The sequence below is a fragment of the Anas acuta genome, chromosome 17 (genome assembly GCF_963932015.1).
Source record: "Anas acuta chromosome 17, bAnaAcu1.1, whole genome shotgun sequence".
In the NCBI taxonomy this organism is placed as follows: Eukaryota; Metazoa; Chordata; class Aves; order Anseriformes; family Anatidae; genus Anas; species Anas acuta.
In genome coordinates this window covers 4562612-4590123 of record NC_088995.1, presented here as the reverse complement: position 1 = coordinate 4590123, position 27512 = coordinate 4562612, and the positions used below count along the sequence as shown (strand labels likewise).

Here is a 27512-nt window from a genome sequence, read left to right as displayed (position 1 = left end):
TTTTGGTTGGCTTCTGTTTTGTCCTTTTGGTGGTTTAACACCAATGAGCTGGTCAGCACTACCACATAGCTCTGTCACTCTCTCTCCTCAAAAGAATAGGGGGAGAAAGTACAATGAAAAAGAAAAAAAAGCTTGTGGGCTGAGAAAAGGACAGGGAGATCACTCACCAATTACCATCATGGACAAAACAGACATAGAGTAAGGGAGATTAATGTAATTCATTGCTTATGGATAACAGACTAGAGCAGTGAGAAATAAAAGCAAACTAAAAACTCCTTCCCGACCATCCATCTTCTTTTACCTCCTCCACAACAAGCAGCCAAGGGGTATAGGGAAGAGGTGCTGAGGTCAGTCCCTAATGTTTCATCTCTGCTGCTCCTTCTCGGTCACTCTCTGCCCCTGCTCCATGTCAGAGAAGCGAGCCACTGGTCACCATGGTGTTATTTGCAAGGCTTTGGGGACAGGGAAGAACTGGAGGGTGGTGGGAGCATCACTGTCTGCACAAGGACCCATGCTCCCAAGGGCACACAGTACTTGATCTTGTACTGGATGGATCCTTGGCATGCACTACTGAAGAGCTTTTCTAAGCATTGCTATTTCGGACTCAGATTTGCTGACAAAACTATCTACTGGAAGTATTGTGGCCAAGCAGATGCATTGAAGTCTGTCTGCTAGCAGGGCTTGAACAATCTCTGCAAGACTCTTCCCCAGCATGCATCCAGCTGGGGCCTTACATGCCAATGCCACCTGCGACCAGCACCCCAGGGACAGAGTCATCACCCGTCCAGCTCTTACCCAGAGCAGAGAGGGTGGTCGCCCTTAGTGGCAGTCCTGTCCTCAGGGTCTTTTGGCAGGATTGTTCAAGCACTGCACAGAGTGATGCAGCCCTGTCCTCCAGAATGAGTTATCATGTCTATGCAGAGCAGACAGTGCAGGCGTTTATTCCTCCTCCAGATGGAGAGATCTGCATTTGCAGTGGACATTAAATTCAGAGCAAGGAAAAAAAAAAGAGATAAAAAAAAAAAGAAAAACTGTGCTGCGGCCATCAACCTCCTTTCCTCAGCAGTGTGATTCTGGGGTGGTTGAAGGGACGCTGTCCAGCTTATAAGAAAGGACAAAGGGCTTGTCCTCTGAGAGGTCTCACCTTTCTCATAATAACACTGAAGGGAGCACAACCATTTAGCATCTTTCTGTGCCTTATACCTTGTGCAGAAAAAGCACCAAAGAATTTGTAAATGTGTTGGCAAACATTGCCTCAGCCCCTGTTGCTTTTTCCTGGCTAAAAATTGAATTTCTTCAGCAAGAGACCAGTGCTGAGCATTTTGCAGGTAGAAGGGAACATGCTGTCTCCCAGCTTGGTGCCAGCAGCTCATGGTGAAGCCCCATGTCCAGCTGTGTTTTGGGATGGTCTATTTGCTTCTTTTCTCTATTCTGGGATACAACTTGTGCTGTGGGAGATGAGAACAGCCAGTCCTGCAGTTCTCCGACCAAGCCCTCTTCCATGGCCAGGATCACCCCCCCAACACACACACAAGTCCTGGTGCAGGAATAGACTTCCAAACCCATTTAAAAGTACAGATTGGTTAAGAGAAGGCTGTGAAGGAGGGAAGATGCTCTTTTATGTATTAATTACATGTCAACTCATTTGCTCTAGAATAACACTGGGAGCACAGGAAGAATTACAGAATTAATTAGAGAGTAAACGACCCCTAACTCATAACAGTGGTCTTCCAGCGTTGGCAGCCGTTTGTTAATGGTAATGAAAAGCACCAGATTTCATTTCAGAGTGCAACAAAGAGAGACCACACGTTCAGGGCTTCAGTATTCCCCCTCCAGAGCATGAGAAAGATATTAGTCCCATTGAAATCTGCAAGAGCTTCTTTATATAAAGCTCCTAGGGAGGGAACTCACACGTTTGATTTTGGGACAGAGATCTTTTTTCCTCCAGCTGAAATGTCTGCAGCATGCCGGCGATGCAGCACATCAGAGCAATGACCAGGGGCAGCTTTCACTCCTTTGTGGCTCTTCCCAAGCCAGAGACCCAGCAGCCTGTGCATTCTTAATTGACAGAATTAGGAAGCTTATTTGAAGAATACTTGAGTCCTCAGAGTCTAATTTCCTGCCGTATAAATAATACATCAGCAACAGCAGTCTCCAGGAAAAAAGAAATAAATAAATAAAAATAAAAACTGAGAAGCCCAGATGAATACTTTTAGCTTCCATCACACTGTGAAAATCCTTTGCAGAGTTTTTTTCACAATAGCCCCCAACTGCATTGTACCATTTCTCGCCTCGTCTAATTTAACGAAGGGGATAGGAACTGAAAATTACACATGTGGGCCTCAGCACTGCAGGTGTGATTGCACCTTCTGATGAGTGCGGTGAGAGCTGGGGCTGTGGGAACTAAATGCTCTGGGTTCCCAGTGCAAAGCCCTCCGCTGTACATCCAGCCAAGCCCACCATCGACACTGCCAGGAGCCCCCATGGTCCTGCTCAAAGGCCACGTCATTGTCCATGCATATTCATGGATGGGGAGAAAAGGAGTGCTGCACAGGCATCTGCAATTTTGGCAACTTGCAACCTTTTGGAGCTGAATTCACAACTGCAAATTCCCTCACCAGGTCCTGGTCCAGGACGAAAGGTCAGCCTGCTAAATTGGACAGGGATGAGCATCCCTGGTTTTGCTAAACCACTCCTTGCCCCAAACCTTCCCGTGCTCTATTTTCAGCTTTTTGCACCACTATTAGCAAAGCTGCATGCAGCCTCTGGCACCTGGACTCACTCTGATTAACTGAGCACTGGGACCACTGCATTTTTATTTCATGCTGGCCTCCTAACCTGGCTGCCACAGCCCCACTGTGCTCTGCAGATGCATGGAAGATGCAGGGAAATCAATGGGGACTTTGCTGGGCTCCCGGTGCTGCAGCTGTCATGTCTGTAGGGCTCAAAACCAAACAGACCTCTGAAAGGCTACAGTGAATTGAGAAGGCGAGCTCCAGGACTTCATCAGAAGGGTTTCTGCAGCACAAATATTTGTATTCTTCTGATGTGGGATTTACAAGCACACACTCAACTCTGGCAGGGAATGCCTGCAAATATGAGCGAGGTCTCTGAGTACCTCCCGCTTGCTGCTGCCCTCCTCTGTCTCTCTGTCTCTCTCTTATGTTACCTATTATATTCTGTGTGTCCAAACATGGGACAGGCGGCTGGCAGGTGAGCCTGTTCACTAGAGGCAAAGCAATTCTGCTTTGAGAGGAACAGGGTGCCCTTTGTGGTACCCCACCAGCACCCTGCAGGAAGAGCACCCTGCACAAGGAGCTGGGGTGCCCTGAGCTCCTGGGTCCCAGCTCTGCGCTGCGGAAAGCACAGGTTGTGCTGGCCGCATCGTTCCAAGGGAGTTCCCTGGCTTTCACCTGATGGACAGAGTAAAAGCAAGGGCTGTGGCAAATGGAGTTGTTCCTTTCCCCACACTCTGCCTCAGAGGACCGCAGCATCGTCTCTGCTTTGGAGAAATGAAATCTGGAGCAAACACAGCAGACAAAGGGGCCCATTTGAAACAGCGCTGCCAATAAATAATTCATGGGAGTGAAGTGGTGAGTCTCAGGGGAGCCGGCGCAGGGATCTGTGAATCTGGATGAGTTTGCAGTGCTTTAATTATGCAAATTGACAAATGTCTCTACACTGAGAAATTCTGCTAGTCGTGCAAAAGAGCAAGAGCTGGAAAATGGCAAGAATTTCTCAAGGCCGTGTGCCTAGCCAGCTGCCAGCCACAGCTGGCAGGGGGAATCTCACTAGGGTCTCTCCAGAGCCAGCTCTGTTCTTTTCAAGGGCAGCCAGAAGGATCCCCCATAACACGCCTTGAGAGTTTCAGCCAAGCTACAAACCCCTGGCCCCAGCCCCAGCCCTGCTGTTGCACCAGCACCCTTTGTTCCCAGCATCAGCTGATTCAGGGAGGGGGGTACTGGGACTGCTGTAGCTGCAAGTGGGCTGACTGTGGTAGTGGTGGTCACAAACATCAGACAGCTTCAGCAAGGACAGCTGGGGAGCTCCAGGTGACACATCGCTCTGATTAGCTCAGCTGTGACAAAGGCAGAGTTGTGTGGGGATAAGCAGTCCCCGAACCCCCAAAACACATGGGGTGCTTTTTTCTGCATCTCTCTGCTTGCTCCTGTGTTGTGTTTCTGTGGCCACAAGCCCAGAGGACAGAGGACCTGCAGTCACCTGTTGAAAGATGCTCGCTTGTGCCAGGGGAAATGTGGCTTGACGAAAAAAAGCCTTTGCCTTTGAGAGAGACCTTTGCCACATGGAGCTTTTGGAAAGCCAAGATTTTCTTGGCCTGTCAGTGGACCAGGCAGAAATAGGGCAGAAAGAAGCTGAATCTGGGGCATTAGGGGATGTCATCTCCCCATCAGATGGCAGCACACTTGGGGTACATGGAAATCAGCTCCACTGCAGAGCAAGCATCCTTCGGGACCCCAGGCACCGCTTCCTCCTTCCTGTGCCCAACATGCTGTTCGCCACTGGGGTGGATTAATTTTGTGTTCTGTCTGGCCTCATTTGGACCCAAAGTAGGACTACTTAGAGAATGAGGACCATCACAGTGAATCCCACTGAGAAGAAGGGCGTAAGTAAGGCCTTAAGTAAGAGGAGGGAGGAAGGCCGCTAGCACTGTTGCCTTTACCCCACCCATGGCTCTGCAGGGTCAGGGCCATGGAGCTGAGGGACCAGGTGGGGACACAGTGTCCTCCTCTGCAGACATCTGAGCTCTGCCCACAGCACTGGCTCCTCTCCTCGTGGTCCTCAGAGCGAGCAGTTTGTGGGGTGGGAAAGAAAAGCAACAGGACCGGGGAAACTGGGAGAGGTGGGCGCGAAGGAAGGGGGTGGGTAGGAAGGATGAGTCAAAGAATTCAGTGGGGAATAGGTCTGGGGCTGCAGGCTGGCTGGCTTGATGAGTTTGGGCTACTGGCCTTGGGGATTGATGACCAAGCTCTCTAATGTCCCCATGGGGCCAGCAAGAGCCCCAGAAGGAGCTTAGCCTTCCAGATGAGCTGTGCTGCAGGCTGGCCATGTAGAGACCACATGTACTCTCCTACAAAGTATTTACCAGATAGCTGTCATTTCTACATTAAGAGTTGTTGGTTTTATTTCTGAAACCTGACTTTTCTTTACTTTTGATATTTGATTTCCTCTAAAAATATGCAGCCCTCTGTTACCCAAACCCAGACACTTTCACTGAAAAATTAACACTGCCTCTGAATTATTTTTGTGCTTGTATCTTTGGAAGAGGGTGGGAGAAGAAAGGAAGGGAACTGTATCATGGAAAAAAAATGGGAAAATGTCAGCCCAAACAATATTTTATGCAGAAATGCCTGGTTTGATCAAAAATCCATTTTCTCACAAAATAAATTTTTCATGAAAACTGTGTCAGAGCCAAATCCAACAACCTGGAGCAGAGAAAAGCCACCTTGTTCCACTGATGCTGATTTATGCCAGGCTGCCTGGGAGCAGGAGCTGGTGGCAGCTGTCTTGAGCTGTCAGGCTCTGGAAAAATTTGTTGAACTTTCTAGTCCCTCCCTTCACTTATAGACTGCCTGATGGTGGGGAAGGATGAAGGCAGTAGGCTAAGGAGAAAAAAGATCTTTTCAGGGTGATGTGGTCTGCTACAACCCAAGCTGAAACAGGTAAGACAGTGGGGCACAGCCCAGCAGCATGAGGTCCCCAGGAGCCCATGGTTCCTCAGGTTCTCCATGCCCAGAAGAGATTGGGGAGGTTGCACCCCAGAACTGTCTTCTTCTGCTCTAAGGCTTCAGAACAACTTGTATGAGGTTTGTCCCTGTCCCAGAGTACCCATCCACTCTGTGGATGGAAAAATCTGCTGGTGACTGTCAGCCCTCGGGGCAGAAGCAGCGTGTGACACAAGGCAGCCTGCCAAAGCTTGTTCAATCTGAGCAGGACGGGCAAATGGCCCTTCAGGGCACTCGGGATATTCTAACACCAGCTTTGTGCTGGAGGCAGGATCCTGGCAGCTGGATGGAGTGGCCAGAGCCCTCCCTTTCTCACACAGCATTGCATTAAGGGGTTGCTAATTGCTACTGGGTGTTCACGGCAGTCCCTGGGTCAGAAGCTGCTGTCTTGGAAGTGCAGGGTCCCAGAGCCACAGCATGGGAGACTTTGTGCCAGGAATAGAGCTGTGCAGGAGCATGCATCTCTCCCAGAATCCCAGGCACATGGGGCTTCTGGTCACATGGAGAATAAGGAAAGAAGGACAAGACATACATATGAGAAATGTGTTTGGGCCACAAAGCCCTTCCTAGAAAATAGCTCCCCTATACTGTGGGTTATCACCTGAACCTCCAAGCTGGGAAAAATCTCTGCGGCAATCCCAAGCACAAATACAGGCTAGGAAGAGAATGGATTGAGAGCAGCTCAGAGGAGAAGGACCTTGGGGTGTTGGTGGATGAGAAGCTCCACATGAGCCAGCAATGTGTGCTTGCAGACCAGAAAGCCAACCGTATCCTGGGCTGCAGCAAAAGCAGCATGGCAGCAGGGTGAGGGAGGGGACTGTCCCCCTCTGCCCATGCTTTTAATACATGCAGCACCGAGGTCCATGCTGGTGGGACCACTGAACCCTTTGCAGGGTAGCACTGCAACATCTGACTCATAGCTGATGAGTCCATTCCTGTCTTCTTGGAGGAGAGACTTCAAAGATCTGTGCCATAGTCTTATTTTGCAGCTCTCTTTTTGGGCATCTTGGCCAAGTGGCAAGAGAAAGCTCTGACCTTGAATGAGGTACAGAGGTTGGTGTAAGCTCGAGGTATTCGGCACAGCCCAACAAGGCGACAGCCCCATTATTTTTTGCCTCAGCACTGAAGACAGACAGCAGCATCTTAAAACAGGAATCTCTCATCAATCATTTATTGGATTTATGCAGCTTCACTTAGGAACCTGATTTATATTTCCTCTCAATTTACTGCATTTGAATTGTTTGCAAATAGGCACGTGAATCATCGGTTGGAGCAGAATAAAAGCTATTTTCAAGCTTCATTTAGGCCATTCGAAGCATTAATTTTTAGTTGCAAAGGCTATTTTTTGCTAAATTAGTTTTTAGATCTTGTCTTCCTTGTGCTGAGTTATAAATTTAGTGCTGCTTGAGCAGAAATGATCAGAACTAGATTTTTCATCCTTCTGAGGCAGGTGCAAGGGCCCCATTCTATGCTGGGTTACACTGCAGCACAAGAGAAGACAATTTGGCTCCTGTTGCTGAGATAGAAGTACTGCCCTCCCTACCCCCTCCCCCAGCACAATTCAGTGCCAGCTCTTGAGGACTGAAGCCATGTGCACACACTCCCCAGTCGCTCTTTGGCATCAGTTTTGCACTTTTCCTTCAAGCACATTCTGAGTCCTTAAGCTACCTTCCAAGGCCATCTTGAAAAATCACCTTTGAATCCGGCACAGAAGAAGCTTTCAACTCAGCTGTTTTAAAGGTGAACTCGTTTCAGGGCCACCGCATCCCAGCAGCATGTGTGGGTGGCTGGTGGATGATGTTTTATTTAAACACAAAGGCATGAGATTCCAGCTCATTTCAAACAAATCCTTCAGTGGGAAAATATGCACATATTTTTAACACAAATCTGTCCGTAGCTCCACTAATTCTCTGCCAAAGTGCTTTACCTGTTGGAGCAGATGATAATTCAGCAATGTAAACAGAGCCTTTTAATTTCATTTTGGGATCACGAATGGAAACAAACTGATTAACAAAAGCAGGGTAAACAATGGTTCTGCCTTCCGCTAGTATTAATATTCTCCTAGTATTGATGCTGTTCTCCCAGGAGCCTGTGTCAACACGGTAAGCTGGGTGCAGTGATGCCAGCATGTTGAGCCGAGCCATTCACACCCAAGGACAAGGTTCAGTGCCAGGAGTGGCTGCTCCACAAGGAAATACACCAGCAGAGAGGGGAATGCTTCCCCTTGGCTTCTACTGCCTTCCAGGGAGCTCCTGTTGCCCCACTATGCCCAGTGCTAACTGCAAGGGAAGGTTTCTAAGGTGGGACATGGAGCTGCCTGTCAGGTGAGCCTTCAGGCACCCCAAAAGGGTTTCGCTCAAGGGATAAAGTGGTGACATCACAGATTCCCTGAAAGCAGACCGAGGTGGCAACCCCGACCTACTTGCTGATGTGTGTGCTTCGTTATGCTCCGACAAGGCAGAAAGCAAGCTGTGTTTGGGAGGTGACATAGCACGTATAAATGTGTCGGTAATCTATAAATGATTTAAGCGCAAGCATGGGGGAGTGCAAAAATGTCATCCCAGCTTGACTGAGAGCAGAGGGAGACGTTCAGAGCTCTTGGCTGGGACACCTCCACCCACGTTGTAACCCCAGGAGAGCACCTTTCATCCAGAGAAGCACGGTGCGACTGGGGACAGGGTGACGTTGCAGGTGCTCCCTTTCCACACTGCCTGATGGAACAAATGCGTGTTCAGCCATTACAAACATAACCAGGACATGGCTGCTGCCTGGGCAGCCATTCCACCACATGCAGCTACCTGGTGTGTTTAGGGTTGGGAAGGAGAACAGAAGGAGAAACCCATAGACATTGCTGCAAGATGGCAGCTGCTAACAAGTCAACAGGGAAGGACAGATGAGAGGAGGGCATGACATCGACATCAGACTTTGCTGGGCCTGGGGTTTAAGAAGGTGGTATTTAGAGCAAGAACTCTTTGAGATTGCTAATACAGATACCCATACACCCATCCCAAGTAAGGCCCATGGTACTTTGAATTCAAACATCAAATTTCACTGGCTGTTGTAGACCAGTTACTTAATCCTGAGGAACTCCAAGATGTTAGAGATGTCAAGCTACTTGCTGACCTGGGTCAGAAACCTGAGAAAGATCAGCATGTCATCCTTCTACTCAAAGTATCAAGTCCAGGTCAGGAGGACAACTTGTACTGCTGCTGGAGGGACTAGGGAAAGGGGTGCAAGTAAAGCCAGGGTGAGTGCTGAAGCACAGAGCTGTTAGGCAACATCAGAGCTTTGCAACAAGGGGACCACAGAGCTGTGAAAATAAGGGTTCCAGAAAGGTAATTTAGAAATTGTGTAATAGCACAGTAACCACCCTTGTGCTAGTTTGACACAAGTTAATTTGAATTCCAGGGTTGTCATAAACATTGAATAAACAATGATTTCTGAAATACTCTTATTGCAGGTTCCTTGTGGAGCCGTGAAAAGGTTCCTATTGCAAGGCGTGCTGGTAAGGAGAGGGAAAAACCAGTTCAAACTACAAGAGGACACCAAGGACCTCCTATAGCATGTAATTTGCAAACTGTTACAATATGTTCTTATGACTACGGTTCAATTACCTCTTGCACAAAGAGGTAAATGGGTAGAAAATCAGCACTTGAGGGTTCCTTTTTGTTCATCAAAGAGATTTCTTCTAAAATCAGTTTAAGAGCATTCCGTTAACAGACTAGCAGATGCTCAAAGGCTAGCCACAAGACCATGATATAAGCACGCTCCAACAGCAGTAGAATAAAAGGATCCTTGAGATGAAGGATCTCCAGAAGTCCCCTCCAAGATCAGCTATTCTGTGATTTTGTGATTTTCAAGAGGACTCCAGAGCCCTCAAGACATCTTTTGCAACCTGCTTCTGAACTCTGTTTCCCCCCACCAAGGACACATCCAAGCAGTTAGCCAGGCCCCAAACAGGTACCCGCTCTCTCCAGTCTCCTCTTACCCCGCAGAGAAAGGCTAGGAGGGATGGTGGGGGCTGAGCAGAAGCCAGAGGGAACAATCCAGACTGAGAGCTGGGAGTGGAGCTGGGCTTGCTGGTTGGCTTTACCCATGTGTTAATTTATTGTAACCTGTTTACACAGGCTGTCACTAGGAGGATGACTTTGACTTTAGTGAAATCAGCCAAATTTACTTTTTGTTTTTCCTCAGTCAAGAGGTAGATGTGGTCTACAGGCCAATTTGAAACACATGCAGGACAGCAGTCCCATGGTGGCCACATCTTGCTAGAGGTGCCCAGTGGTCCAGCCAGGGTGACTACCCCACCAGCAGGCACCATGAGAGCCTGAGAATCTGGGAGAACCACTTGTCACCGAAGGCTATCTGTGAATTGGTAACATCAAATGTCCTGACTATGAACAGAAACATCCACTCCAGCTTGGAGACATCTTGGGAAGGTGAGTTAACATTCCCATTGCTCTCACTGCAAAGCTTCAATCTAATTAGATCAGACACCAACAAGATAGGTAAGCCAATACAATTATTATTTGGGAGCTTTTGCTTAAAAATAATTCATACTGTTTCAGAACATCTCCAATGTTTTACGCTACTTATGTTCACTGTGTGATTTAGATAGCTTTTACCAAGCATTTGCATGGTCTGTCTTTGAAAACTAAGCAGTTAGCACCAATGTACTGTGGGTTTTCACACAGACACACACATGCACACACACACAGAATGAATCGACCAAAAAAAAACGTATCTGTGGGATGCTTTCCCATAATTTTAGAAAACTGATAAAAAGGGACAGATATAGAGAAAGAAATCTCAATCTTCTAGAAGTTAAATCCATGTTTCTGCAACACTTAAGCAGCTCTAAATCAGAGTCTTAGCTGCTCCTGCAAACCCTTTTATTATTTTTTTATTTTTATTTTTTATTTTAAATACAAGAACCCACGTAACCATAACAAAGATCATCAGAGCATTTCATCTTTTATCTTTGGAGGCCCTTGCCATTAGCTGTGATGTTGCTTCTTCCCCGAGCATGAAGACCTCTGTGTGGGTCCTTCCCTGTCCAAGACCTATTTCATATCTCTGATCATCCTGACTGCCCATCTCACAAGTTTTTCCATTACTACAGCATCCTTTCTGAGGCAGGACAATAAGAAAGATATGGATTATTTGAAACATGGACATACCATGGACTTATTATATACATATAAAAAAATCTTCTCTCCTAGTGGCATAAAATCTTTGCACATTCAAAACACATTGATTCCTTGTTAACATTAAAAAGGGATTTCAGTTTTCAATGCACGAACAAAGTTGCTGTAAAATTGTTGTACACACGAGTTGACATTTCCAAACAAGCTAGTCTAAAATTAGACTCATACTCCCATCTGCAGGGAATTAGGAGGGTTTTTCTAAAGCATTTGACTTCTTGAGATGCGAAAGTCCCCTTAAATTCAACTGGCAAACTGTGATGGTGGGATATGGTCAAACCAAAACCCCTTAATGGAAAACTCAGCGCATCAGAAAGTAGAATTTTTTGCTCATCTGTACCTTTCCTACAGTAAAGGTTTTCCTTGGGCTTTAGCACCATTTTTTTTTCAGTACAGATGAGCATTTTAAGAACTAACCTTAAGAAACAGCCTTCTTTAGAAGTAAAAGTCTCTATGGAAAAACTGGGAAACTGCTAAGAAACTAATTAAAGAAACAAGCACAAAACAGCCATTTTAGCAACCCAAGCCTGTAAGTCGAAAAGAAAATGCAGACCCACAACATGAAAAGAAAAAAAGCTGATTTGAATTTTAAAAACATTTTTTTTTTCTTATTGCTTTGTGCCTACCCTGATTTCCCTGCACATAACAGCCCATGGCCACAGCTCAGCTATCACCATTTCACACATACATTGCCTGCAAAGCTGGGTTTGAAGCAGACCTGTGCTCATCCAGATCTCCAGGTTCTTCTCCAGCCAGGTCAGCAGCAGTACTCACGTATGGACCACAGTCACTTGCTGGTAAGCCCTAGGAGACAACCATGCTTTCTGTCCTCCTGCATTGCAGAGGCACTAAGGCTGCCTGGATTCCACTCTGCTTCAAACTCAGAGCTGATCTAGGGGTAAATGTAAAAACTGTCACCTGAACCTGCCAGTGACACCAAACCTGCTACCTGCCTGGGCACAGCTCCTGCTCCTGGTAAAGCACATGTGCTTTATCTCCAGCTCCTGACACCAACCCTCATCTATCCTTTGCCCGCTAGTCTGGAGAGCCTTTTTCACTCAGATCTCTTCTGAACAGGGCCTTAGCAGCTGGGTAGGCAGCTCAAGCAGATGCATCTGAGCTGGGGTCGGTGCAGCCACAGTAGGCCTGGGACCCACAGCTCTGTGCAAGAGCCTGCTGACTGCTCCTCTTGCCTCCTGTGAAGGAAGCCTGCCCCATACAGATCCTACCTCTGGCATGGTGCTGGTGTCACCTTCTCGTCCAGCATGGAGGCTCACAGGTCTCCCAGGTCTGCTCTTGTGCAGAGTTTGGTGCCTTCGGCCTCCCCCAGCTCATGCTGCTGGCCCTTCGGGTGCCACTTAGCTCAACTAGCTCCAGACAGAGGAGCTTATAGAGCCAACACTTAAAACAGCAGCATGCTCCAGTTGGCACCGCCACGCTGTGTCCGAGAGCAGGAGCGATGCAGACACAGCACACGTGGCAGGAACCACGTGCTGTGGCTGTGACCTGACAGCACTCCCAGGGGCATGGCACTTTTCGCTAACACCATCCATGCAAAGGCTGGCCCTGCTCTTCACGAGCTTCAGTCTCTGCCAGGATCAGACTGTGTGGGGCTGGTGCCACTTCACAGCCTGAGCCACACACTCAGAAATTGCAACAAGATGGGAAAGGTCAAGAACTGAGAGTCCTTGATGTGATTCATTGCAAAGCCACTCTGCAACCTGAAAACACTCATCTTGCTATTTAAAGAGGGTATTTTCCCAGGAGACGAGCTTGACACAGACAGTAGGAAAGGAAGAAGTTATTAGCCTTGCTATTACATTGTCTAGGAAAGCTTTGCTGCTAGCATAGCCCTGGCCTGACTTCACCTGAAACCCATGGAAATGCCTGGAATGGGTGTTGCAGAACACACGAAGCAGGGAACTCCTGCAGGAAGCACAGCTGAGCATGGAAAAGGAGGAGAATAGGCAAGGGCTACAGAGCCAGCTTAGAAGCATAGTGCAGAGCCAAGTACAACTTCTTGCTGTCAGCTGTCATTCAACCCAGAAGAGAGGCTTTGTAGGATCTGAGCCCGGTCTGCCTAAAATGAAGGACATCTGCCCAGCTCCCCAAGTTTTGTCTCTCCTCAGACACCTGCAAAGTTGTCGTTTCCACACCCTTGTTCCTCTGCTCACCCTCTGCAGCCTCTCTGGGGACCAGCGAGGAGGACAGCAGCAGGCAAAGGGCCAGGCAGGGCCTGGATGTCCTGGGAGCCCAAGGCAAAGCCATCCAATTGCTGAAGACATTCACTATGAATATATATATATATATATATATATATATATATATATATATATATATGTGTATATGTATATATATATATATATATATATATGTATATGGGAAGCACCTGGAATCTAAGGAAAAGGAGGTCCTGATATGAAGAAGAGGTGCCAACCTCTGTTAGTAAGGATCCTGGGCCACCCTAAGCCCTATTCATGTTTCTCCCCTTCTGAGTGCTGAGAAAATTATGATTTTTCACTCTGCGCATTTTTTTTTATTTTTATTTTTTGCAGTGAAAAGGAATATTTCTGCAAAACTCACAGAGCTCAATGTGAACGAAGGAGGAGGAAGTGGAGGAGTTTCCACCAGACAGAGTTGCAGGACAGGGAAAGAAGAGGGGAGAAACCTCTGTGCTCCTGTACACCTGCCTTTTCTGCATGCCACAAGTGCCTGTTGTGCACATGCACCTGCAGCTCCCTATGTCCCTCCAACTTAGACACCATCTATTTTTTCTTCAAACCTCAAATTGTCAATTTAAACTGTCACTGACCTGAGGGCAGGACCACTGAAGGACTCCACTGGTTCTAGCTCAGCATCCCAGGTGAACCATATCCAGCAGGCTGCTGGCATCTTCTCCTGGACCCACCACAGCTCCCAGTGCTGGAACAAAACAGGGGGATCTGCTAGCCCATGGGTCTGATCTTGGCTATGGTCCAAATCATAGAATCACAGAATCATTAAGGTTGGAAAAGACCTCCAAGATCATCTGGTCCAACCATCACCCTGGAATGGGCAAAGCCATCTTGCCTCCATTTTAAACTGGGCCCAGGCATTCACCACAGCTTGAAACCTGCAGTGAGAGAGTGGATGCTAGCCCTGAACAGCAGGTAAATGCAGAGGAAGGAGGGAGAGAGGCGGCTGCTTTCCGAGGAGAGGGAAAGGCTGGCATGAGGCCAGCCAGCTTCACACAGAGAGGAATAAAATAAAATGAAACATCATTGCCCATGTCCAAATGCACCACATCCAACCCTGCCTCTTCCCCAGATCTGTGAATCTGCCAGGGCATGTCTGAAAGCAATAACTGCTCATCACAAATGCAGCACCCAGCCGGTGTCATAGCTAAAGTCACAGTGCTCGGATTGCACACCCGCAGTAAATGTAGCACACAGCAGTGGTCTTCTGCAAGTCCAAAAGGGAACTGGCCCATGCTGCAGCACAGGGAAAGCAGGGTGAGAGTATTTCCCCAGCCTAAGACCATCCCAAGTGAATGGGGAGAAAAGTACAAGACTGCTCACAGCCAGGGGGATCCTGGTGTCCCCCTCCCCACTGATGACCAGGAGCAGCTGCAAAGAAGAACCTAAAATAATAGCAACGGCTAGGAAAAAAGGTGTGAGATGGAAGGCACGTGATCTGCCTCTCCCCTAAAGACAAGCTAAAATAGGTGACCTGATAAATGCATCTAAGCATTTTCAGGGAAGAAAACTAGAGGGTAGTCAGAGCCTCTTTAATCCGGGAGAGGATGGCAAAGTAAGACCCAGCAGTTTAAGGTCACAGACAGAGAAATAAATTCAGAAATGAGTCACAGTGATTAGCCACAATGACGAGCAATAGAGGGAAATAGCAGCTCCTCTGTCTTCTGATGCCTTCAAAGCCAGACTGTCCAAATGCAAGCTGCATTCCCACTCCTAATCTTGCAGGTCCAGCAGGGCCAAAGAGCTGTACCAGCCCATAGTGCATCTCTCGCATCCCTGCTGTAAAATGTTACCGATGGGAAATAAAAGATGTTGCCCTCTTAGAGAGCCCTTGCTATGGCACACTGCCTGCACAGAAGCAGGCAAGGCCCTGGACCTTTGCAAGTGTAATACTTTGCAAGTATTTCCTGTTCTCTCAAAGCATGACAAGGGCAGTCCACTGCTGGTCCCTTGCACCATCCCTCCTCCAATGAAACTCCACAAGAAAAAGCCTGGAAGAAGTGATCTGAGAGATGCAGCAGCCAGTCCCTGCAGTGTGGCAGCCTCAGGCTGTACTTAGCACTCTGACATCTTTGTCCTGGGCCATTTGCTCGTGAGCTGAGCATCACCTTCTTGTGCCAGATTTTCAAGCCTCTCCCCACTGCTTGGCCTCACACACAGAGCTGCTGCTTGCAGCACCTCCTGGTTTAACACCATCTGCAACATCCATTCCCATGCTGCCTCTGCCTGCCTCCAGCTCACTAATGAAGCTGTTAAATAAGAAACGCCAATTGCTGTGCATGTCCCTTCTACCCCACGCACAGCCGTAGCACCCCATTCCTGCCTTCTGCCATTACCCATCCCTACCCTCCGTTTACAGCCCTCCAGGCAATCTTTGCTCTTTATGACAGTGTTTACAATCCAGGCTGTTAAAACTCAGCCTGAGACAAAGATTTCACGCGAATCTGTACCAAGTATATTAGTAAATATCAGTTTTGCACAGTCTCTTCGTTTTGTAATTCCAGTCTAAAGGACAGAGCCAGCTGAGGTGTTTTTTTTTTTTTTCTGTTGTTGTTTTTTTTTTTTGGAGCATTTAGAAAATGCAGTGCTTTTAAAGGACCACCCTGAGGTATCACATCCACAGCTTGAACACCCCAACACAATTTGCTTTAATTTCCTTGTTTTCTGAACCCTCAAACCTCTATTCTAAAATGTATCCTGTAGTTTCATTTTTATTGGTGGAAAAAAATAATACTCGTAATGCCTGAGAATTGCAGAAAGCAAGATGCTTCCATGTTTGCAAAGCAGCTGGGATTGCATTTCCTATCCATAAGAAAATGGGGGGGCAGTGGTGTTTTCCATAGGAAATACAAATGGGAGATGAGGGGGGCTAATGCTGAAATTTTCCACAGAATACAAATGCAGTTTTCTCAGCATTTCTCCTGAATGATCATCCTGTCTTTTTAGCAGGACTAATTCCTTATAATCCCAGGGTGCAGCTTGCCCTTATGTCAGCTCTTTTTTTCAGCCACAGATCCTGAGCTTTGCAGTGTCAGAGCAGTGTTGCCAGGAGTTGTGCCAGAGCAGAACTGGGTCCCAGTTAGCCAAGAGGCCTTTTCTCCAGTTGCCCCTTGTCTACTTGTGTTGGTTTTATATACTGAAAAGACCCCACCTGACTGTCAGGAGGTGCATGCTAAGCACCTGCACGGATTTGCTGAGGTCCAGGTGCTGCGTGCCAGTCCCACTAACCTATGGACACCGTGTTTCCCTCTTTCATATTCAGGGAGGCTTAAGCCATGGAGCTGAACCTGCTGACCACTTCCAAAGGAGTGCACATCCAGTAGGGCTCAGGGGTGAAGCAGCCCTGCCTGTGTCACCAGGCCAGGTTCCCTGCCTTTGCTGCAGGCTCTCAGTCTGTGTCTCAGATGCTGCGTGGAAGGCAGAGGTAATCCTACAGCCTTCCCCATGGCAAGGCCAGTCCTGGCCCTGCAGCGTTACAGGTACAAAGGTTGTCCCAGACTGGCCACGGCCAGCTTGGACTCCCAGTGTGGAAGAGCTGCGAGACACAACCAGAGAGGATCCTTTGGTCTGGAGAGGGAAGGTGAATTCACGGCTCAGCAGAACACAACAAACGTCCAACTGGCTGGAGCACATCTTCTGTTAGTGAAAATAAAATGTAGCCCCTTAATTATTAATCAGTTCATATGCAAAATAGGTATCATAGCAGGATGGGGGAGGGGGAACACATTGTTCCTTAAGAATAAATATTTAACATGATACAGAACAGCATGAATTTTTAAAGAGAAGTTTTTGTAACTGCTGAGGCTCTTGAACTGCTAAAGAAGCAGAACATCTTCTAGCAGCAATGCCAGCTTCTGGAGCAGGGAACAGCCATTTCCACACAGCAGACTGCAGAGGAGAAGGAAGGATGCAAGAACCTGGGCCCCAGGAACAGCAGCTTTTCAACTACCACCCTCCCATGCCCACAACAAAAGAGCTCTGGCCCAACCCCACAAGTACAGCTGCAGGTTGTGGAGTCAGATGAACTGCAAAAGGGATGGGGGGAGCAAAGGCCCAGGGTGCTGAGGTGCTCTGGATGTTTATGCTTTTTGGGAGGTGTGAGAAGGCTGGTGCTTGCTAGCCTGTGATGATGATGATGGACGCAGCAACTGAACCCAGAGGAGCATTTCTAGCCCCTCTGCTGCTCAGGGCTTGCCCAGCGGCTCCTGTTGGCATGCCACTGCTGTGATTTCCAGACCCCAAACTAACTTCCAGCTGTGAATATCTGGTGTGGGCCTCAGGACCCTGCAACCCCTCTGGGTAAAGCAGACGGAGCTGGAGCAATTCCACACACCAAAATTTAAACCTGAAACTAAGCAGATCAGCTTCCCAATCAGTGAGAACCAGTGAGGCCTCTAGCTCTTCATGCTAGGTTGGATGAGCTTCAGGAAACCTTCTCGAGGTCTCTATTCACTGCCAGAAGCTGAGGGGCTTTGGATATCTCCTCCAGTTCTTTCCTGACATGGATTCAAGGTCTGCTGCAAGCAGTGCTTGGAGCAGGCTGCAACACCAGTGCGAGGCAGTGGCAGGGTTGCCTCCTCCCTGCTCCTGAAGTGAAAGAGTTAAGGCAGCTACCTTTGTGAATGAGCCAGCAGCTGCTGTCCCTGCTCCCGGTCTTCAGGATGGTCCCCCCCTCTGCCGATGGGCTACACGAAAGCTATTACACTCTTCCTTGATATACACCTCCCATAAATCCAGGGACTATAAATTAGGGTAACCTTCTGCTTTAAGGGCTGTCTGAGCTCTGCAAAGACATCCCAAAGTCAGGCAGATCCTTGCTGAAGACACCAGTACTTTGTCCTCATTTCCCTGGGGGACGGTGGCCATGGGGCAAGAAGCAAACACGCCCAGCCCAGGGGCACAGCAAAGCCATGCCAACTGCTGTATTTCTGCAGGGACTGGGGGGTCATCCCACTCCTCCTGCCACTAGGATCTGTCACCCCTCCTTGCTCTCTCCTCCCAGGAGACACAGCTGCTCCCTGCCACTGTCCCCTGACTCTGGTTTGGGTGAGCGACTGTCTCGCTCTCCTACACCGAATGCATGGGAATGAGTCTTCAGCATCGCCTCTCAGAGGTCAAAGAAAAGGACTGTAAAACAGATGCAACGCTTCCCTGCTCATCTCTGAAAGTACGCTACCCTGCGATGAGTCTGCACTGCAACTTGGCAGGAGCTGAGACAGCTCTGAACCAGCACCGAGCCTGTTCCTTCCCACCTCCCCTACACATAAGTGGGTCACTGTAGCCTTACACCATGTGTCTGTGCTCAGGATCTGGCCCCTCCGCTGCCTCTCCAAGACTCCCCAAGCTCACTCTGCCTTGTCTCGACCTGCCCCACTGCCCACACATGCTTCAGGATGTCCTGGGAGCCCCAGGAATGAAACTGGAATCTACCTCGCTGGGTCCAGCCCCAGGCTGCTGGTAGCACAAATCAGGACCAATGCAGCCCCAGGAGAACAGGAGCCACCAATACCCCTGGGGCAGCAGAATTCCCTCAAGGTGTTACATTCCTTCTACAGGAGGCATTCACCTACCTCCTGTTCACTTTGCTCCTTGCTTCTCCTTGTGCCTCTCCTGCCTGCAAGATGCTGAATGAAGCCACGGAGGACACAAGAGTTGGAAGGTGACAAGCAAGAGCACAAAGATGTTACCAAGGGTCTGTTTCACACGGGACAGCACTTGCCAGACATTACCCAGCTTTGTGCCTTGATAAGATCTTGTTTTCACAGAACCAGCATGTGCATACATGATTTAAAAACACACAGGACCACATGCAGGGCACTACAGAGAGGATTTCCACTGCCATGGGCTGTCACAAACTGAGAGGGTTCAACACAAACTTGCCCAGATCCACTTGGGATTGACACCTGGTGAGAGTCTCATTCCCAAGCTAAATCTAAACCTGAAACTAAGCAGATCAGCTTCCCAACAGAAAACACCCCCAAGAACCCAGCCTGCTCATCTGCTTCTGGATGAGAAATCTAATAAAGTCATTGAGGTGAGTTAGGGCTGGGCACCATTATTCTCCCCCAATTTGTGCTGTCAGCCCCTTGTAAAACATGACATATGACTCTGAAAATTCATCTTGGGCCCCAAACAGAATTTATTCTGCTGTAAAAAAGAAATGTGCTGAAAGAGACAGTGAACAGCAGCCCAGGGACCTCCATGCCACTGAAAACACACACGCACTGATCTCAGCAAACAATTGATTTTATTCCCCACTGTCGCCATCCGTCTCTGCTCTATCCATTGCCAGATCTGGCTGGCAGGAGAATATGAGTTTTAAAGGTCACCACTTAATGATGTTAAGGAGCTGTCCTCCTTCCCAGATAAAATACTGATCAATCTGTAATATTTCTGACTGGACTCTGCTCATGGAGAAGATACAGGGGGATTCTGTTCCCCTTTGTGTTCCAAATATACTTAAAGCCCTTTCTGAAATGGAGCTGATAACTCAGACTGGGGACTGATGCTGGTTGGACCTGACACCTCATGCATCCAGCTGGCAGGCAGGAAGCCAGCAGAAGGGGTGATGAAGCGCAGTTTGGATTGCTCTACAACATAAAGTGCTATTATATTCTTACAAAACTTAATGTATAAAATGTTCAGCTATTGCCTCTCCCATCACCTGTGGAGAATTAAAGCAGTTAGAGCGGCCCTGGACCGACTTTTCTCCCTGCATTTCATGCTCCTGGGCTCAGCAGAGGGCTCACATGATTGCTCAGAGGTTGGTGGTGCTGGAGCTCTGCTGGCACGCAGCAAACTCTCAGAGCTGGAGGATCACCTTCCCATACAGCTCTGGGAGGTCTGGGACCCTGAGCAAGCAGAGGGACAGCATCACCCTACCATCCTCAGCATACACCTCCATTCCTGAGAGTATCTCATCCTGGGGACTTTGTGTCACTTTTGGAGAGAGTGTCAGGCTGAGAAACATTCTTCTGGTGATGCTGCTTGCGAACCACTCTGCCAAGACCTGCACGATTCTTTGCTGAGCCACTTCCAGCCTCTTCTCAAAGCACAGTGGCCAAGAAGAGTTTGTTTAAAGGGTCTCATAAAACCAGAGGAGAAATCCTGATTCCTTATAGCTAAATCCCTGCCCAGAAGGCCCAGCACCATCCCTGCTTGCAAGGCAAATCCTGGGGAGCCCTCCCACAGCCCACACGTGGGACAAACCAGCCTGGGCTTTGCTTGCTTGGAAAGGCAGCATGATTTAAACATTTGCCTCCTGAGCCCTCTGCAAGCATACCCAGCAGGAACAGGAGCAGCAGGGACCACCTCCCACCCCATCACCCTCCAGCCCACTGCACACTCAGGCTCTCAACCAGAGGCAGCTCCCTCCCATGTAGCCGGAGAAAAAAACAGGAATAATTTGAATATCCAATCTTCAAAATGAACCAAACAGCTCCACTCAAATTTACACCAAAGCACTTAATTTACTATTGGATGTGCAGCCTGAAACAAGCTCTCCACCAGAGGAAACCTATTTATAATTTATTCAGCAGCCAGAACATTTTGCAGTCTTTCAGAAGTCCTCACAAAGAATGCCAGAGACAAGGGGCAAGAGTATTTTATTTATTTATTTATTTTTAAAACAAAGTGAGTGGGGTCAACTCTGAATTTCTAAAGCATCTCAGAGGTACTCAGACTTTTAAAGCTCTCCAGAGATGGCATTCACATCTTTTCTTCCATTCTTGCTCATTTTGCTCTGCAAAGTAGATTCCTCCAACTTTGTCTCACAAACAAAACCACACAAACCTTCCCTGCCATGCCCACAAAGTAACCAGGCTCCAAAACTCTTCGCTTCTTTCAGCGAGAACAAAGACCAAATTAGAAACATCCTAGATCTGTATTTCTGAAAAATTCCATGTGAAAATAATCTATATTTTACTAATCTAGGCCACGAGTTTAAAGCAGCCATGAAGCCTGGTTTGTACACATAGGCAAACAAAAACAGGTCAATATATTTCTTTTTCCCTCCAGATGGATTTCATATGAGCTCCCAGAGGTGGCTGCAGTTTCAGCTGAGGCTGAATGAAGCTGCATTGCAGCTGGGAAGACCTTCAGCTCACTGAGGCTTCTGGGTGCTTTCCCAGAAATGCCTAGAAGGGTCATTGAATGATCATTTCAACCCATGCCCTATTTTTGATGGAGCTGAGCAGGGTCAGAACAACCTTAGTCATCAACAGGAGCTCCATGTTTAAGTATCACCAGTATTTTGCAAGCAGACAGAGTCCCAGGCCAAAGTCAGGCCCCCATCATGTTCAGTGCTCCGTCTGACACAATCCCTGTCAAAAAGAGCTGGATTTATCCCAGGAAGAGGGGGTGGAGGCAGCCCCAAGGCTCACAGGAGCTGCACTGCAGTGCTGCAATAGCAAAAACTCTGAGGGCAGCTGCTGTGCTGGGTGGCATAGGGGTGAGATGGCCAGCTTGTCCAGCTCTCAAAGGCATGGGAGGAGCAAGGGATGAGATTTAGCAATAAATATGACCTTTCGTGTTTATTTTACCCTCTTCTGACAAAGTCTCCAGTGTTATAACCAAGACCTCAGCCCTTGGCTTGGCTAGAACAGCCTGCTGCTTTCATCTGTAGTGCATAAAGTGAAGTCAAAGGTGATTTACTGAATGGAGTGCCCGATGATTTCCTGCGAGCAATGCACAAAACTTCACCATCTGCTGTCTCAGACAGATCCGGGCATCTGCAACCCCGAGCAAGACTGAAAGTGTCCATCTGGAGAGCTGGGATGCTCTTGTGGTGGCTAAAGGGAAAAATCCCCCCCTGTTACACACTGACCCAGCAAGCAGTGGGGAGAAAACCTGCAGCAGCCCAAATAAATCCAGGCTGTCCCAAGGGCATCAGCCTGCCAGAGCAGTCTCCTCACCTGACATGCAGCCTGCTGAGCCTGCAGAGCTGCAGGATTCATACATCTGGGCCTTTTACAGCTGCTTGTTGACAAGGAGGTTGTAACTCAGGGCAGGAAAGGTCCCTGTGAAGGTGAGCCACAGCCACAGCCACTACGCGCACCACGGGAAGCAGAAATCATCCAGATGTTCCCCCAGCTTCCCCCTGGGCTCAGAGGCCCCATCCCACTGGCTGCGTCTCGGGTTTTAAATAACCAAGAATAACCAACAGCTCAGGTTTCTGCAATCAGCTCACGCTCACAGACATAGAGCATCCTCCCGCTCAGGAAGAGAAATATCACTGCCATCCATCTGACCTGGAAAAGCAGCTTAGGGGTAAGCATGCAGATGAGAGTAGCAGGGAAGGAGACAGCATGCCAGAATTAGCTGCCTGATGGAAAGGGGATTACATGCTTTGGCATGTCCTGGGGATAGGCCAGCAGCCAGGGCTGGCAGGCAAGAGCTACTGGGGATGGGAGGAATAAAGAAGTCGGGGAGGTGGAGGCTGGGGATGATGGGGCCCTGTGGCATCATCCCAGCTCAGATGCTGCTGGCAGGCGGCAGCCGCTACACAGGGATCAGTGCAAAGGCCAAGAGGCATAGCCCAGGTAGAAGTCTGCAATCACAAGGGGAGGAAAACACCTTTGCTTACAACACCCAGAGGTTAGCAGGGTGTTGAGGGAGCTCGGAAAGTCACAGGAGGGGTACACGACCTGGAGATGCACACTGATGACATTCAGTTGTCAGGCAGTGGGGCAGCAGAGGTGGCAGGATGTGACCAGATAGGTTTCCCCAGAGATTTCCGTGATATGGGCTCTCCGGAAACTTACCCACCCTCACTTCATCGCCCACCCAGCTGGTGTTCCCCACCAGCACCCCACCAGCATGTGTGGTGCTGCCATGAGGCTGCATCCCCTTTCCCAGGGAGGTCTGTGCTGTCTCTGTGTTCTCATCCCAAAGCACTTAGCCCAGATACACAGCAGAACTGTAATCCAGCAAGGTAGAGGCAGAGATAGGAGGTGTGTTCAGAGGTGATGCTAGGCTCTCCTCCAGAAAATCACCACGTTGAGCACAGGGTCTGAAGACAAGAAGATGCTCGTGTCCACAGCTTATGGGAGGAGAGTACAACAGAACAGGAGGGGCTAGAGGCTGACATGGGAGAGGTGCTTTGCCAGTGATACCCTGACTATGAAGCAGTGTGGATAGGAAAAAAATAGAAGCAAGAAACATGACAGATTAATGGGCTAGGGCTGAAATACGAGATTAGATATTTTAGAATATGCCTGCATATTCCAGGTGCTCTTTAAATTTGTACAGTCTAGTTACTCTATTATGTAAAATTTAATTGCCTAAGAAATTCATACAGCTTCATGCTCTCAGCAGCCAGAGTAGGGTTTCTTTTTTTTCCTAGTCTTTTTTTTTTTTTTTCCAGTCTTTATTCAGGTTGGTTTTAAAGATTGAAATATGAGCTCTCCTGGGTAAGGGAGTTTACTAAATCAAGCTCCACCGCTGGGCTGGGAGCACAGGAGGACACACAGCAGTGGGTACCAGCAGGGTCTGCATGGCCAGGTGCCTCTCTTTGCTCCCAGAGCATCCATCACCCTGCGTGGCTCTGGGAGGGATGTGGAGGGTGCAGGGTGCCAAAAGGGCTGCTTCTGCTCTGCTTTGCCCTGTGCTGAGCAAGCGCTTTAGGAGCAGAGCCACCAACTTGCAGACCACCAAGGATGGCCAGCAGCCCCCTCTTCCCTTCCTTACTCTCCCGAGAAGCCTGCACAGAGGGATGGAGAGGGAAGGGCTCAGAGGCAGTATGATTAGAAGAGACCCGCTGACACTCACTTTGAGCTCTGGCAGCAGTTTCTGAGAAAAGTCCATCTCTTTTACCTGATCTGCAAGGACGAGAGGATCAGGCTTGATCCCATACTGGGCAAAGAGCCCATCTGGCTGGGAGAAAGCTCCTCATCAGGGGCCAAATGCAGAAGGCTGTGAGCCACATCAGTGGACAGCACTTATCCGCTCTGCATCTCACTCAGAATGTCCCTTCTGCCCCGGACTTACCCCATCCTGCTGGCAGTCCTCTTGGACAAGACGGGAATGCAGCCCCAAACCTGCCAGATCCAAGGGCAATCAATAAGCTTCTGCGACGTCCCAGTGGCCGAAGTGAGAGTAATGAGGCACCGGCTGTGGTTTGGGAACCATGGGATCCCAGCACCACCTTTCCAGGCAGAGGTGCAGAGGAGATGCTCAGCCACCTCACCCCACTCCCACTGAGCATTCATGTGGCTGAAGAGTCATCAGTCACCGAAAGCCAAAGCACCAACCTGACTGTGCTGCTCAGGAAATGCTGCCTGCAAAGCCATTCATGGCCCTCTTAGAGCTGTCGGGCAGAACTGGGCATGCTGTAGTGGTAGAAGCAAGTAATCCCTGCAAGAGACACTCAGCCTCAAAGAGGGAAGGCAACCAACAAAGGGATATTTAAGGTTGCTACTGAGCACTTAATATAGTTTATATTTACAGCTTAATGGCTTTTCAGCATCACTAACTTCCATTCCAACAAAAAGACTTCTACTGTATTGCCTCAGCTTAAGTGCTAACTACATCTTCACATTAATAAATATTTTAAAACAGTGGAACTCTAAACTCCTCTGGCACAAAGCCGGCATCTGCTCAGCTGGAGCAAGCTTTTGCACATGAGAGAGAACAGATGGAAAAACACCTTCCGGATCCCCAGGACCACATCAGCAAGGAAACTCTCCAGCCCCACGCTGGAGCATCTTTGCCAGGGGGGAGAAATTCCCCCTCCTCCACCTCACAAAGCAGTGGCCTCAGAAGCCACCCTGCTGCACCCATTCATCCCACACCCTTTTACACCTGAGCCCTGGGTGCTAGGTGCCTGATCAGCTGTGTAGGACCCTCGTACCCCGAACCCTCACATTCACCCCAAAGCCTCAGATCATGGAGCAGCTGCACGGGTACAGCAAGGAAATCACAAGCTTAGAGAATCAGACAGACAGAATTAGCTCCAGAAAATAGGTTTAGCTCTGTCTTTGCTCAAGCCCGAGGGGGTCACAAAATGAGTAGGAGACAGAGACATCATGAGAGTCTGTGGAACAGACCTTCACTGAGTTAAGGACCATCTCAGACCTACCAGCTTGTGACCAGTTTTTAGTGCAAGCCTTGAAAACGCTTTCACGAGCACAAACTCACAGTGTGCAAGAAGCACAGCACAGAGAGCCATGCTCACATGAACTATCCAGAGAGGGACAGACAAAATGGATGAACAGGCTCTAGAAAGACCTGCATGTCATCTAGCACAGACCAAGCTGAACAGTGCACCTGAGCCACAGTCTTCTTTAGAGTGTGCATCTCATGAGCTGCTGCCCAGGACCGTGGTCCAGCTGTAACACAGAGACACTGCTCCACAAGGGCAGGGTTTTCTCATGGAAATGTCTCCAGAGTGCAGTTAGCACTAGCTCAGCAGGTGGGCTGCACTGGCTGCATTGGCCCAGCTTGGCACACCACAGGCTGCATGGGCACAGGGGAATGGCTTGGGCCAGGGGAACAGCAGGGCATTAGCAATGACTTGCCACTGTTTAAAGGGAAGGACAAGCAAGACCTGCTAAACCATACCAGACATCAGCCAGGGGACTTCAGAGATGTCCCCCATGGAAGCTAGGTGCAGGTGACTTCCTTCTTTCTGTTTGCTTTTTGTCTACACACAGTCCAGTCTAGGCAGAAAATATGCTGCCAGCCTGGGACCTTCTCCTTGTCCAGCCCAGCTTCACTGTGACCATGCCCAGGAGCTCAGCAGCTTCCAGCACAGCCCTTGAACCACTCCAGGCGGTGGTTCTCCCACAGTGACAAAGCTGCCAAGGAACAGCACCAGTGGGGACAAGCAGGGACTAGGATGGGCTCCTGACACACGTTAACAATTCCTGCTGCTCCACAGGCATCCTCTCACTCATGGGTTTGAGAAGCTCTGTTCCTCCAGAGATCCTGTATCACGCAAACAAAGACACTTCTAGCAGATCAAGATCCTGCGGACCACAGAGCTAGGTTGCTGAGTTGTCCACCCTCTCCCTGCTGTTAAACACAAATTCCTGCACAGCCTCCTCAGCTAGGAACAATGCTGCCCGTGCTAACTACGTCTGCCTTTTCAGATGTAAAGCTCTTGCTGCAAACTTGTCCTTTGGCTCGCGGTGGGGGATCCCTGCTGGCAACAGGAGCAGGCAGCGGCACCACTCTGGTGTGCAGCAATAGGATGTGGTTTTGTGTCCCCTCTCAGGGACCTAATTGCACAGTTGTCACACATGCACGCAGAAATGCTCCTCTGTGTATCCAGCAAGCAAAGCCATAGCTGAGAACAGCAAGTACACATCAAACAAGGAGTGGGTCATCGCTGCTTTTAATTGTCTGCATGGTTTGCTACAGGAGGGAGGGGTAAAAAAAAAAAAAAAAAAAAACACTTTTCTCTCAAGGATTCAGCTCTGTAAATGGCATTATGCCTCTACTTGTATAGGAAATTTTACAAAGCTCTGTTGAAGGAAAACCTTGACTCGTATGGTGCAAGATAAAAATCCTTAGCGTTCACAAATGAATGTACCCATCTGCTGTGCAACGTATTCTCTCTCTCTCTCTCAAAAAATAGAAAGGATAAAAAAAGAAAAAAGTGAATTGAACTTTGGATGCTTTTCATTTCCCTACAATGTGCAGCAAACTGTGATTCCTATTCATTAAGAGAGAAGATTGACATTCATTATAGTGTGCATTAAATTCCTCATTCTTCTGCTACCCTCAAAATTAGTCTACAGAGGGTAGTAACCAGTAATTTCTATATTGAATTTCTAGTAACTACAGTGGGCTTTTTCTTCCAAATAAGCAAGGCAATTATAATAAGACACTCTTCTTCCTGAAATGGTAAAACAGGCAGTGCCATTTGAAATCTCTGCTGCTTTCCTTTACAGCTGCAGTTAGACATGTGTACAAGCAGCTCACATGTTAGCTCCTGAAGGCATTTGGGAATAAACCCCCCTAACCCAGAGCACAGGCAGCTCTGCTGTAGTTGCCACTCTCTCCCAAAATGTCTTCCAGCTCTGGCTGTGTGCAGCCTTGATGCACGGATATTGTTAAATATAGGAGATGCATCAGTCCTGCCGTGCACACATGGGCCATGGCAAGGAAGCCGTAAACGTGTCTGTATCCATGCCTCAGGATGCAATGTGTGCAAGAACTTCACAGCTGAGGTCTCCACAGAAGCGCCTCTATGCAGACAAGCCAGGAGCTGGCTCCCCCATCACGCCTCCCTCCTCTCCAGATGAGTGGCAGGAGGATTAGCCCATCCATTCCAACTGGCCAAGCTCAGCAGCTCACAAGCACAGCAGCAGGCACAGCACACTGTGACC

At 48.7% G+C, this 27512-nt stretch overlaps 1 protein-coding gene across 3 annotated transcripts in view; it reads right to left on the bottom strand.

Annotated features, from left to right (window-relative positions):
- RTN4R (reticulon 4 receptor) overlaps positions 1 to 27512 on the bottom strand; it is a 72555-nt gene that overhangs the window by 24349 nt on the left and 20694 nt on the right. Inside the window, exon 2 of one of the 3 annotated variants that reach the window (XM_068653931.1) lies at positions 13761 to 13870. The exons of the other annotated variants lie outside the window; for them this stretch is intronic. The gene's annotated coding sequence lies outside the window, so the exon portion shown is untranslated. The remainder of the gene's footprint in view (positions 1 to 13760; positions 13871 to 27512) is intronic. 3 annotated transcript variants of the gene reach the window in all.